At 32.1% G+C, this 15,792-nt stretch overlaps 1 protein-coding gene across 6 annotated transcripts in view; it reads right to left on the reverse strand.

The window, feature by feature from the left end:
• LOC138709488 (uncharacterized) overlaps nt 1-15,792 on the reverse strand; it is a 967,551-nt gene that overhangs the window by 259,957 nt on the left and 691,802 nt on the right. The gene's annotated exons all lie outside the window — the stretch shown is intronic.

The following is a 15,792-nucleotide window of genomic DNA, read 5'->3' on the forward strand; positions in this document are numbered from 1 at the left end:
CAGTCAAGGTCCCAGATTATTAAACAAATTTTATTCTAATAATATTTCAACCACGAATCCTCTCCAAATTAATAACAAAATAAAAAAAATGCATTGGATTTATAGTTTGCGTTTAAACATATTAAACACTATTTAATCTGTATTCACTCTCAATTTTTGTCTGTATTGGAATCCCCTCCTGAGCACGACTCTTACTCATTCAGGAGTGGGCTAGTTTATCTTTCATTGTGTTTATTAACTAGCCGTACCCGTGCGCTCCGCTGCACCCGTTATAAATAAATATAAAGTAATTACATGATTAAAATAGGACATTTGATCCAGGGAACATTCGTGTTTGATAGAAGGATAAATCGTTTAATATGTTACTAATATGTTATAAATTGTATTTAAATTATTAAAATGCGATCATTTTGATCCAGAGACCACTTATTTGGTGCAATGACAATTCCTTTAACATTTTTCTTAATTGTTATTACCAATTATTTTTGGAAAAGTGAAAATTAACAGAAAAATTTTGGCTACAGATTTATTATTATGTTTATATTAGGCCTATACTATATTATGAAAAAGTGTGTTGATAACGGATGTACTCGAATTAGAAAGTTTTTAATTTGTTGTGGGAGCTCTTGAATCTCAGGAGGAACAACTTTTACAACAGCGCAACATAATCTGCTTGGCTCATTACCCAATTTTTTTGCATTGCATTTATTGCATATATATTTTATGTATTTTAACACGATTCAATTGAGCATAGTTAAAATTTGAATTATAAAATAATGGATTGCTAAGCTAACGTACTATTACTGCATACTAAATCAATACACTCTCGTTGTTCGTTAATTCTCTGAGATAAAAATGAATATGTTCATAAACATTATTATAAGAAATACAGGAAATGAATATACAGAATAACCTATCAAGTTTTCTGTGCATAAGAAGCTATTTTAATCTTACCTGTCCTCAATTCACTCACAAGTTATTGTAATAACATTATAGCATTATGTCCATCCAGAGAAACTACACTTTCCAATGATGAAATAATAATTAATTATATAAATCGGTTAATTTAGCTTCCGATATTACTTCATACAAACACAGAAACATTGTCTGTAGGCTATGTTTCATAGCTTTCGATTGTTGTGCCCAAGGCCCCTTATAGACGAAGTCATTTGTTTTTTATTTCAATACACCACCCTAGATGGCAGTTATTTTAATTTTAAAACTCATTTATCTCATTAAATATCAGTCCTATCAAAATTTTTGAAAGAATAAAACTTATCGGAAATGATTTTTAAAGAAACTTCTGTTATGTAACATTTTTCACAAAAATCAATAATAAGCGAGATATTTCGATTTATTTAATTCAGGCCCCCTTATAACCCTACTTTTAAATAAAGTATTTTGAATGCCATATAGCCTAAAATCTAAGTTAAAATGATCTTAATTTATATTCCAATTTTCATCGAAATCCGTTCAGCCATTATCGCGTGAAAAGGTAACAAACATCCAGACAGACAGACAGACATACAGACAGACAGACAGACAGACAGACAGACAGACAGACAGACAGACAGACAGACAGACAGACAGACAGTTATACATGTTAACACCAATTATTTTTGGAAAATCTAAAATTACCAGAAAAATTTTGGCTACAGATTTATTATAAATAAATAAATAAATAAATAAATAAATAAATAAATAAATAAATAAATAAATAAATAAATAAATAAATAAATAAATAAATAAATACATAAATAAATAAATAAAACATTAATTCTGTAAGAATTGCAGGTAATTTTTTGGAGAAACAAATACTTATAAAATTACACCCTTATAAAAAAATTCAGTCAAAATGGTGAGGAAAAAAAGAAACGAAATTAGAAATGTATAAACAATCGCAAATGGTAATTGAAAATATTTTAATTAACAACACGAATATTTTGCTTCTACGTTATGTAGAATGGTCTAGTATGTATTATTCTTATACCTAAGCAGAGAACATGTCGTTATTCTCAATCATTCACAATCTACACCTCTCGAATCTGGAATCTTCTTCCTGCCGATATTAGAACCTGTTGGACGGTGTCTTCTTTCAAAATTAAAATACACAAATATCTATTTCAACAGGCGTAGTAAATTGAATTCTCTCTTAAATCAAATCATCGTAAGGAATATTTAACAATTTGAGTGTTTTTTTGACTAGTTTACTGAATTGATTTTCTCTTCATATGTTGAACAGTGATAGCAAAAACATCTAAACAATAATTGTATTTTTACTTTATAAATTACAGTCCTATATAATTATCTTTACATTCCTAATGTATACAAATTAACTGTTAACTTAGATAAGGTGCAATAATAGTATTTCACATTACTTTTTTATTATTATTATTATTATTATTATTATTATTATTATTATTATTATTATTATTATTATTATTATTATTATTAGAGTCTGTGTGATTTATCTTGTCTCACTGTGAAAAGAGAGAGAAAGGAGATATGTCTTACTTCGTCTCTATTGTTATGGCAATGGGGTAGTGGAGGGATGCCGTCCATCCATCCAGTGACGGAAGGGACCGATTGATACAATCTGTAGCGCAAAATAAAATTACAAAATATCTCTCTTTGTACTGTGTAGTTCCGTCACTGACCTTGCCTTTCAAGAAATTGAGTTCCGGTAGCCTGCACAATAACATGGTTTTGAAAGGAATCCTGAAAATTTACAATCCTCCTATAATCTCCACCCTCATTTGAAGGGACTTGGTTTTATTGCTACTGAGACAAGATAAACCTTACCAGGTATATTACTTACTTACAAATGGCTTTTAAGGACCCGCAGGTTCATTGCCACCCTTATATAAGCCCGCCATCGGTCCTTAACCTGTGCAAGATTAATCCACTCTCTATCATCATATCCCACCTCCCTCAAATTCATTTTAAAATTGTCCTCCCATCTACGTCTCGGCCTCCCCAAAGGTCTTTTTCCCTCCGGCCTCCCAACTAACACTCTATATGCATTTATGGATTCGCCCATTCGTGCTACATGCCCTGCCCATCTCAAACGTCTGAATTTAATTATGTCATGTGAAGAATACAATGCATGCAGTTCTGGGTTGTGTAACTTCCTCCATTCTCCTGTAACTTCATCCCTTTTAACTCCAAATATTTTCCTTATTCTCAAACACCCTTAATCTTTGTTCCTCTCTCAAAGTGAGAGTCCAAGTTTCACAACCATATAGAACAACCGGTAATATAACTGTTTTATAAATTCTAACTTTCAGATTTTTTGACATCAGACTAGATGACAAAAGCTTCTCAACCGAACAATAACAGGCATTTTCCATATTTATTCTGCGTTTAATTTCCTCCCGAGTGTCATTTATATTTGTTACTGTTGCTCCAAGATATTTGAATTTTTCCACCTCTTCGAAAGATAAACCCAATTTTTACATTTCCATTTCGTACAATATTCTGGTCACGAGACATAATCATATATTTCGTCTTTTCGCGGTTTACTTCCAAACCTATTTCTTTACTTGCTTCAAGTAAAATTTCCGTGTTTTCCCTAATCGTTTGATTATTATTATTATTATTATTATTATTATTATTATTATTGTTATTATTATTATTAATACGCATGTTCTACAAAAATTTGTATGATAATAATAATAATAATAATAATAATAATAATAATAATAATAATAATGGTAATGATAATTCACCACATAGTTCGGACAAAATTGCCTATTTCGACACTTCAGAGCTCTTCTATCTATTTCCTATCCATTTCCTTACCTTGAGAAGTATAAAATAAATCTCTATTTTAAAAGAAATTGAAATGTTGTGAATGAATACAGGAATGCAGAAACTGGAGAAAAAAAAGCCCAGGAGGAGGAAATTCCCCAACTTCTAAACCCTTCAATTCAAACACTAACCATATGGTACTCCATCCAACAGCACATTGAAATTTTCTGTAAATAAATCAATATCAATCAATCTTCCAGCAGGACAACAAACGTAATTAAGTCATAGCTAAGCATCCTTGATCAGAAATCAATACTGAAATGCTTTTGGTCTCTTGATTCAGTAAGTATGAAGAACATCTTAATAATAATAATAATAATAATAATAATAATAATAATAATAATAATAATAATAATAATAATAATAATAATTCTTCATTTATACTGGCATTGTTAAGGCCATAGGGCCTTCTCTTACACTCTACCAGGTTACAAAGCATACAAGCAGTTAAAATTTAACAAAAAGTTAAAGAATAGAATACCAACATATTACAAAAAAATAATAATAATAGCATAATAAAATCGACACTAAACAACATGAAAATAATACAAAAATAGAAAAAAGAAAGTAAAATACATTGGGATACAGTAAAAGCAACTCATTTAGTACAGATGGTTAATATGGAAAAACGTAAGGTGGAAATAACAAAATGGAATGTAATAAAATAATAATATAAAAGAAAAAAAGAAAATTAAATAAAATTCACAATAAAAAGGCTATGATAATAAATTCATCGGCTGATAAAGAGAACAAAAAGGGGAAAGGAAGGAAAGAAATATATAGCCTATATTTTTACAAAACTATGGCAGAGAAAAGGGCTTATAACTGAAAGGAATCTAATTCAAAAAGTGCAATTTTAATTTATTTTTGAAACTAGACAATGTCCGACAGTCTCTGACATGTTGTGGTAGAGAGTTCCAGAGATGAGCTGCAGAGACGGTGAAAGATGAAGAGTAGAAGGATGTTCTGTGTTTAGGAATGGAGAGTGTGATATGGTGTTGTGAGCGAGTATCTATTTCGTGATATGAGGACAAATGTTGAAAACGAGAGGCTAGGTAGCTAGGGTTAGAGTTTTAAGAATATTGAAGAGTAAAGTGAGAGAGTGAATAGTTCTTCGCTCTTGAGACGAACCCAGGACAGCATATTTAGTGAAGGTGTGATGCGGTCAGATCTACGGACGTTGCAAATAAATCGAACGCATGCATTATGAACACGCTATAGTCTGTCTATCAGTCTCATGTTAAGGTCCGTGTAGAGAGTGTCACAGTAATCAAAATGAGGCATCAAGAGCGACTGCACTAAATTCTTCTTGAGAAGCAACGGAAGGAAATTTCGAATTCTTTTTAGTGCGTGAATTTTCATAAAAATTATTTTACATCTTCAGCACATTTTTGAATGTTATGAAATTGTTATAGTGAATTATTGTATGAACTGCAGATCACTAGAACACATCTGTAGGGTTCAAGTAAAGAAGCTTCCCTTGGGGGGGGGGGAGTCAGATTCAGTAAGTCCAAATCCTTATTGAATGTGACATGTATGCAGCTGCCGATAGCGTGAAACCTTCCAAATTCTCATATATAAATCCTTTGCTGTTGCTAGCTTCAAGCTGCTGTTGCTATCATTGTGTTCAACGTGATTGGGGATTCGGTGTTCTAAAAAACTATTGTGTTACTCAAAGGTCTCCCACTATTTGAAATTCGATTTTACACAAAGCAGTATCACCAAGTTGCTAATCCATTCTCTGAACCGTCTTCACATTTGAAAAATATCGATTAGGAAAGCTTTTGGAATACAGACGATCTATTTCATTCCCACGGCATTCAAAACGTCCATACATGAGATATATCTACCATTTCTCAATATGAATACACAATATACTGCAATAGTACGTATTGATCTTGTCAAGAGAATTGAAATGACTGCACACAACGCGATTGTGACGGTAAGCAAGGCTTTCATGCCTCAGTTTATCTCACGATATCATGCACACTGCTTGCCAGCAATTGTATAGAGCCAGAGATGCTAACTTAGGTTATTGAAGGGATTATTGTGACATAGAAACAATTCCAACTTGCAATAAAGAGATTTAGAACGCATGTCTATATGAACTTAAAAAAAAATAGATTCTGAAGTAATTCCTGAAGTAGATTCCGCATATTCTGAAAGCCTCTGTATGTATTTGTTGACTTCATTTTAGGCACAAAACTGTCAGTTAATATATGCGATTTTATTATGGACTAGCCGTACCCGTGCGCTCCGCTGCACCCATTAGAAATAAATATAAACTAATTATATAATTAAAATAGGACATTTGATATAGGGAACATTCGTGTTTCATAGAAGGATAAATCGTTTATTATGTTACTTAATTTAAATTGAATTAAAAAATTAAAATGCGATCATTTTGATCCAGAGACCACTCATTTGGTCATAAAAATTAGTTTAGGAAAAACAGGAAACAAATATACAGAATACCCTATCAAGTTTTCTGTGCATAAGAATCTATTTTAATCTTACCAATCCTCGATTCACTCAGAAGTTACTGTGATAACATTATAGCATTATGTCCATCTAGGGAAACTACACTTTCCAATGGTGAATTAATAATTAATTATACAAATCGGTTAATTTAGCTTCCGATATTACTCCATAGAAACGCAGAAACATTTTCTGTAGGCTATCTTTCATAGCTTTCGATTGTTGCTGTCCAAGGCCCCTTATAGACGAAGTAATTTGTTTTTTAATTCATTACACGGCCTTCAATGGCAGTTATTTTAATTTTAAAACTCATTTATCTCATTAAATATCAGTCCTATCAAAATTTTTCAAAGAATAAAACTTACCGCAAATTGTTTTAAAGAAATTTTTTTATGTAACATTTTTCACAAAAATCAATAATAAGCGAGATATTTCGATTTATTTAATTCAGGCCCCCTTATAACCTCTCTTTTAAATAATGAATTTGGATGTCATATAGCCTAAAATCTAAGTTACAACGGACTTAATTTATATTCCAATTTTAATCGAAATCCGTTCAGCCATTATTGCGTGAAAAAGTAACAAACATACAGACAGATAGACAAACAAAAATTTCAAAAAAGCGATTTTCGGTTTCAGGGTAGTTAATTATATATGTTGGAACCAATTATTTTTGGAAAATCGAAAATTACCAGAAAAATTTCGGCTACAGATTTATTATTAGTATAGATAAGTGTGTCAATCCGAATATAATTTAACATAAGTAGAATCTGCTGGTTTAAAGAACAGCATTAATTTTGGCCCTCGGTTGTCTAATTTTGTAAAAAATTGCATCCAAAACTTTCAATATGTAACTATTGAAATACAATAAGAAAATTAAGTAAATTTATATAGGGGAATATGGGGCAGGATGGGGAAGGGGACAGGACGGGGTAGGCTATAGCCTCTATCTTCCCAACAAGCAGTGCAATCTACCGATTTTTTTTTTTTTTTTAGAACTTCGTCAACTCATGTAAATATATCATCACACAACACTTACTGCCATTCCTTGCATCTGTTGTATGTTATTCGGTTGCTGCATCATATTGTATCATTCATTTGCAACTTTAAAGTGTTCTCTCGTCAGACGTAAGTAGAAATGAGATTTATTTAGATAATCTATTTTAATGTCATATTATAGAGTGCTTACCTGCTTTTAATTCCGAAACTTTCTTAAATTTCGTGCGTTATTTTTCCTGCCAATACCTCATAACTTAGAAATTGTGACTATGGGGCAAAACGGGGTGGGGTATAACAGGGCAGTACATCCTGCCCCAAGTCATATTTAATTAAATTTCACCTCCTGTAATGGGTTGTTCGTTCTGTTGTTTGTCAGAAGAAGGTTGGATTAGATGCGTATCATGTCTGAAATGGGCTCACAATTGTTGCGAAGGAGTAGATAGTGAAGACGAGGATGCCACGCACATTTGCGTATTTTGCGAATGACTTTTTCTCAAGTAAATTTGTGAAATCTTATAGTATTCACACTTTCAGTATATAATTTTTGTCACTTTTGCCATTTAATTATTAAAAAAATAGATACCCCATTTTGCCCCATACGTGGGGCAGAACGGGGCAAAACACACATTTCGAAAAACTAATTTATTTTAAGGTTATAATGACCGGATTTCACTTGAAGTACATATTTTTTACTTGTTTACAGTGTAATAAAAGCATATGTCATAAAACCCATACATTTACATTATTTGTTACCAAATAAAAACATTCAAACATTAACTACCCCGTCCTGCCCAATGTTCCCCTATGTATAAATCAATTATTAGGATATATCATATTATTTTTCTATTATTTTTAATTTCTTTTTTCCATAAATTGTTATATTTGATTGCCGTACAAAATTATATAACTTCTTCTCCGTATTAATATTATATTATGTGATTTCATTGCAGCTTTGATCTTATTTTAGTTTGTAGTTTATTTCTTTATTCATATTATAAGAAATAATATTTCTGAACAGTGACCGAACAAGAGCACTGCTCATTCGGTCCTCAAATGTATTAAACTTTATTATATCCTCTGTTTTTATTGTAACGTTATTATTATTATTATTATTATTATTATTATTATTATTCCATTCTGTTTGTATTTCATATTTATATGCATTATTTGTATTTACCAATTAATTTAATTAATGACAAATAGAGAAATAAATAAATTCTGCACATAGATACTGTCTGTTTTTTGTTTCACTAGGAGCATGCGTATTTTTAATTATCCTTTGCCTACAACGAGCCACGGCCTTGTAAATTTTCTACGTTGGAGGAAACGAATGAAAGTATTATCGATAAAATGAAATTAAGAATGTGAAACTGTTAAAATATAGATGGCCTTCGTAACTGTATAAAAGGCCACTAAAACAATTGACATCTTCTTATATTGTTCAACTATTATTCTACTGTTTTCATGTAATTAAAGAATTTCTTAAAACATTAAAGCTTTTACAGATCTTTAAATAAACTAATTAATGCTTCATTTAATAAACCCCAAGTCAAATAAACCTATTACAGGAACGATAATATTGAAGTGGTAGATAGCTCCGATTGGTTTAAATTCAAAGAATCCTAGCATTCCATGAATTAATAGTAGATATGCGAGGGAAATATTCAACATAATTCCTTCACAAATGCATTATCTCTCGGACCGTGTGATTACTTATTTAATCTCGGATGTAGAGATAATATTAATTATCTGCTTTTGTAATAAGCCGTAAAACGTCAATTTTCATCGTACGTGAAACGATGTTTTAAAAGAAAGAATGAATGTCGATTAGAATCTAATCCGAAAGGACACATGAGATGAAAATCTCTGAGGCTCAAAATGGAACTGTATTTGGAAATGAAGAATGAAAACGGCTTAAATGAAATCGATATGTTTCTCTAATAACTCCCAATGGAAACATTGGAACACGTTTCAACATTTTCTCATGCATGTGTGATATAGTTATGGTGAAGAATAACGCGGACGTTTATAAAACGAGAACGTTCTCTCTTCCTGTACAGGTCATACCAGAAGTTTAAGGACACCCTTTCGAAAGAGATGTTTCAATCCTGTCCTTATACTTATGTTAAATCCTTGATACTTATAAAGGGACCAAATGTCTGTGAAAAATGAAGTTTTTCACTTTACACCAAACCTCTCTATCTTCCAAACTGTGGATTTTATAACAATTTTCCTGTTACGAAAACTTAGTGACAATTTACATTTCTTTTGTAAGAAAAAAATAATTACTTCAGAATGGATGTATTTAGAGTAATGAATTTTGTGGTAGAGTTAGATATCATATCAAGTCAGTCTTGCACATTACAATAATCTGCCACTTCACGTCCACACTCCTGAATTTCGACCCATTTTCACTTTCTTTTCAAGGAATAAATCTAACCTTTCCACACTTGTAGCAAAATCCATAACTGTGTACTAAAATGAAGGGAATAAGCTGATTGACCAGTAGTAACAACTCTAATGTTGTTCTAAAGAAACTTCTTGCTCCAGCAACTAAAACTTACCCTAGTACAAACCCTAGTAATGCCGCATTTCGATTATTGTGACGTTTTGTTAAGTGACCTAAGTTCTGAACTGTCAGTCAAGTTACAGCGAGTTCAGAATATGTGCGTCAGATACGTGTGCAACATCCGACGATATGATCACATATCACCGTCCTTCGCAAGTCTTTCGTGGCTCCGACTTAAAGAACGCAGAACTTTACACTCCTTGTCATTGCTCTTTCGAATTCTGCACACTTCAACACCAAATTACCTTTCGTCTCGTTTCTCTTATCTATACTGTAACCACGACGTAAATACCAGATCACTTATCTGTGGGCCGTTAAGTATACCTTTTCATAGAACATCTCGTTATTCATCATCTTTTACAGTATCCACCTCGCGACAATGGAATTCCCTGTCACAAAGTATTAGAGGCTGCAAGACAATAAACACTTTTGAAAACAGCTTAAAAGATAACCTTATTAGCATTTCATTCCATTCATACTGACTTAAACTATCACTGACTACATTGTTACTTCTTTCTTTTAGACATCATCCTGATAGTGCTGTATTTTCAAAATTGTCTCATAATAATCTCTTTCTATTATCTACCATTATTTGAAATATATTAACATTCTACGTATTTTAGCTTAATTCTGCTACACAGTTTATTTCAGTGTTTAATTAATAATTCATAGTATTTTGTTGTTTAATTCGTAAATAACTCTTGTATACATGTAGCTCTTATCTAAATCAAATTGTTGAATTCTTTGTAAGTCGATACATATGTATGTATACTTTTTGGTGGTTGAGTGGAAGAGAAGGCCTTACGGCCTTAACTCTGTCAGCTAAAATAAATTATTATTATTATTATTATTATTATTATTATTATTATTATTATTATTATTATTATTATTATGTAAATGGAGTGGCGGTCCTGGATCAATTTTCTGCGAATTTCAAACTCAAGAGAATTTTACAAAATGACAATTTCTCCTAAGGAAAATAAAGAAAAAATCTAGATTTTAATGCGTTAACGATGAGTCACAATTCGTATATACAAAAAGTAATATTTGCATAGAAGACTTTGAGATATTTATAACTCTATCCCAAAATTTATTGATCTAAGTACATTCATTCTAGAGTAATTAAGTTTTCTCCTACAAAAAATGTAATTTTTCACTAAGTTTTCATAGCAGAAAAATTGTTATATAATCCGCAATTTGAAAGACAGAGAGATTGGGTTTGAATTAAAAAAAAACTTGACATTTTGACAGACATTAGGTTTCTATATAAACATCAGGGGGGCTTCATATAGGTGTAAGGACTGGAATGAAACATCACTTTTGAAAGGGCGTCCTTGAACTCTTGGTAAACTGCATTCTCAGAGTACATAATGGCTTTGGAAGTCCGCATTGACTCAAAATAAGCAGACCAATAAAGCGAGCCAAGCAAGCAAGCAAAGAAAGGAAAGCGAGTGCACACTTCTTGATGGTACTCGGTTCTGTAACTTCTGTTGGCAACTTACGTTCGCCGACGCCAGAATTATCTATTCAACTACTACCCATTTTCAAGCCAAGACCTAATCTTTGCATGACGTCATGAATGCTTTGTATCGAGCTCCCGCGGTCTTTCTGTTTTTGTTCCCCAGGTGAAGCCAATGCAGTGCAATTTGTGGTTGCTCACTCGCTGCCCTTGCAGTTGTTTTTGTGGATGTTGTGTATTATTTTCTTTCCCCTTTGTTGTTGTTTAATTCCGGACACGATATTTTCTGAACATTGTAGTAGGACGTTTCCAAAGTTTCGTTTCCACAGCTGATAATCCTACATTCTTTCTTCTACTGTAGTTTATCAAACTTTATAACAAAAAGTAGAGGAAGCGCAAAGAAAGCTTGCCCATTTGCCTGATGCGCAGAGACGATATTCGGTCCTCGTGCCGTCATGCTCGTTACAGGGCTGCTATGAATCACGTAATGCTGATTACAGGGCGCATTCGAAAGCGCGGTCTTGAGCTGTTCGTATCGTGGAGTGTATTGTGCAGACCATGTAGAAGCCAGCGTATGCGTTACATATTCTGCGTTTTATCCCTCATATCAGGATTTTTATGCAGTTCAAAGTGTGTTTGTTAAATAACAGAGTTCTGTATAACATTCTATGTACTTAACAATGCCTCCCGTTGGCTCTAAATTAGGAAGTGCTAATGAAACGTTACACAGTCAAACTAGGGAATTATTTATAACGTTTATAAATGTATGAAAAACGAAACAGGCTCCGCTCGTAACGTAAGGAGTATATACTGATTAAAATAAATCGACCATAGTACCACGCTAGTCATCAGAACATTTTAATAAAATCACAAGTATTAGTTATTAGTATTTTATTACAATGTCAAATATCAATTATTACACGATCACATATTTCTTATAACATCTTTGTAATTTCATTCACTGATTTTATATGTAAAAGAATTCGTGCTTCTGTATTTTCAACAATGTTATCTTTTTTAGGTTCCGTTACAGTCGCTGTGATAAATCTCACTCGAAACATCAAGCCAGCAGACGACTGAGAACTGACGACAGTTTGCCAATCGAATCGAAGCGAGGTCGAGTGCACCCGAACGTTTCCGAAAGTTCGCGCAGCTTTCCGTGGCAAACTCTTCTTGCGTTTACTTCTAACATTAATTGAAACACTAAATATGAAAAGCGACTAAGTCACAGTTTTGGCAAAAATGAGTTAAGACTGTAGTCATACTAATTTAGGCATGCTCTTTCATTCTGCATTAAAAGGAAACAGGTCCCGCATCTCCTTAGTCTAGATTTCAACACTTTAATTTTCATGTTCACTTTGAAAAGAAGCTTAGTCCACGACTTGTTCCCTTCTCATAAGGAATTCAAGTTTGTTATTCCTGGCATCTAGAGGAGAAGAATACGCTTCCAATAGAATCCATTGGACGAACCATCCCACCCATAAAAATATAAATTTTAATATTCCACAGTATTTCACGTGTGTGTATGACAGCTCATATTCTGGCAGAATTATGGCATATGAGAACATCGATGATTTGATCTATCACACTTTTGAGTTCTTGTCAACAGTAATCTCACTAGAGGTTTTGATTTATCTAGAGAAAGTCAAAACTCGAGTGGGATTTAATGGACTATGACACGATTAGAAGAAAGTATATAAAGATTAGAAGTAACAAAGTATTCCAATATAATAAAATATTAATTGACTTATGAAAATACAACTGTCTTCAAATGTATTATTGTACCATCTCAACATTACGCTAGATGGCAGTAGTGTTTTATGATTATGTTTTCTTGTTATCAGTTGTGCCAACTATGGAATCTTCATTGAACTCTCTGGACGGTTACTTGTCAAGATGTCTTTGTTGATTCAGTTTCATTTTTATTAAAACATTTGCATTCCACTTCAATAATCCGGATCCCAGTAATCAACGTCACTTGACAGATGATTTTCAATAAATCTTAGTATTAAACAATCTCTGATACGTGACTATCCATAATATCATATAGCAGAAGCTATAACAAACATAACCTAAATAATATAAACAAGTGTTAGAAAAGTTTTAATTAGGGATGATGAAATAAACAAGAAACGTTTTAATTAACGATGACGAAATAAAAAATAAACATGAATAATTTTAAAAGAAACAATTATTGAAAGTACAATTTTCAAATTTGAATGTTTTAGTGGTTTGTGGTTCAGTTGATGTTATATTGGACGTGTGCGTAAAAGAAGTGAACTCGTTGGTGTACATTGTGTATCCCTCAAGTTATTCAGGATTTCCGAATGGTGCTCTTCATATATGACCAGTGATCTTTATTAATTCTTGATCCTGAATGTCAATACGAGTCATATTTGAAAGTGCTGTGCATCGACTGGAGTGGTTTGTAATTTTATGTTTTTTGACGTCCAGACCAGTGCAGTTTGAAATGTTGGCAACAAAGAAACAAATGCTAGGGTAGTAATAAAAATAAACAAATGCTAGGTACGCGATAAAATTAAACAAATGCTAGGGACGCTATAAAATTGTGCGATAAGCAGCCAAGATTGGTTGAAAGACGTCCTTTCGTACCGTTTTATCGGTCAAAAGTAGTGTGACGTAGTAAAAGTGTAATAGTCCAGGAAAAAGGTTATTCCCAATTTTCCCATAGAACATATGCAACATAATGACAGATTAACAAACTCAAAATTGAGGACATTAAGAAACTGGTGAAGTACATACCTGAAGAAGTGAAAGAATTATGGAATGAGATCATTTATTGGCCCAACAACACTGATAACAACACTGAAGATTAATAAGAAAATTCAAGGTACATTGTTTGGTCAACAGCTTTCAGTGTTTCTATGTGCTACTCTCTACTACTGTTCATAAATTGGTACACAATACAGTGTTTATATTCAAAAAGAGAAATAACGATACATTTTGTTTAATATTTCACAGTATATTTCGTTAGACATGAAAGGAATACAATCCCTACACAATTTTTTTTTTTTTTTTGGTTTATGTAATAACTGATAGTTTTCAATGTTTGTAAGTGCAACACCCTACTATTGTTCGTAAGTCGGCATACAATAAAGTTTTGATTTGAATAATAGAGATAACGATATATTTTATTTAATATTTTTACAACATATTTCGTTAGATATGAAAGGGTAACAAGTCCACAGACAAAAATTGTTTCTATAGGGCAGGATAAATTGACAAATACATATGTCTTTTATATAAATATCTTGTGTAGTCATGATTGATTCATAGAAATATTTTCGGTACAATTTGTTTATATTTCATTGTGTTTAGAAGTTATTTATATTTTTCTCAAAACTAACTGAAGGTGACTTATTCCCTTTTCGTATTTAGTGATTCAATTGAGGCACTGAGATCAAGAAGGACTAATCATGCAGAGGTCATGTTGTGAAAACCACAAAACACTTCACAAACTGCATCGTACTTGTTTTAGTACTGCTAACTTGTACTTGGCCACATCTGCTTATCCAATAAAGAGTTTATTTTTTTTAGAAAACGGAGCATATAGAAAAATAGGTTTGAAAATGGGCTAGTCACTTAGTAAGTCCCATTTTTCAACTTAGCGCTAGAATTCAGAACTAAATTATTTATTGGTGTATGAAGTAAATATTGTCGACTTATTTATGCAATACTTCACTGACTTAATTTCAAATTTGAGGTTCTACCAGCATGATTTTAATAATAAATGACATTATGTAAAAGAGAAAGAGTTGCTGATAACTTATAATTTTTCTAAACTCTTTTATTGCTGAGTTAATAAAGTTTTTCTTCTTTAGATGTGACTTTCTTTCGTTAAGAGATCACTGCTGAAAAGAGAGTTTTTTTTTTCATTACGTCGCTTTCATTTTTTTTCCTCCCAATCAACAGTTGTCAACTGTACCAAAACTACTTTCATTTTTTTGCTGGACAATGCAGACATCTGTGTTTCTTCATCTCTGCAAGAAAACTCTGTCACGCCGAAACAATGGAATGATGATAATAATAAAAGATAGCCTACAGTTCACACTTCGCAGGTTATGAAGTTTCTGAAGATAAAGCATTGAAAGCTTTTGCTTGCGCAACGAAGACAGCAACGTGAAGTTTCACAACAGTTGTCATTTTTCGTATATGTTACGCAGTTATTAATAACAATTCATTAATTTATATTTCATGTTGCAAAAATTGATTACTTTCGACCACATTTTGTGAAGTATCTTTCTGTTCTCTTGTATATTCACAGATAAATTATTACTAAGAGCTAACCAGAACATTTTGATAACTATAACACTGTTTTGTTTTGTCTTTTTGTATCAATTAAAGATTTATAATGTTATTTATTTCAATGATGTACGAGGCGTGTCCTTAAAGTAAGTTCCAAAAGGGTGTAGTAAGTAAACGGGAAGATATTTACAAACCATTTTTGTTGCATTGT

The sequence above is a fragment of the Periplaneta americana genome, chromosome 11 (genome assembly GCF_040183065.1).
Source record: "Periplaneta americana isolate PAMFEO1 chromosome 11, P.americana_PAMFEO1_priV1, whole genome shotgun sequence".
Lineage (NCBI taxonomy): Eukaryota > Metazoa > Arthropoda > Insecta > Blattodea > Blattidae > Periplaneta > Periplaneta americana.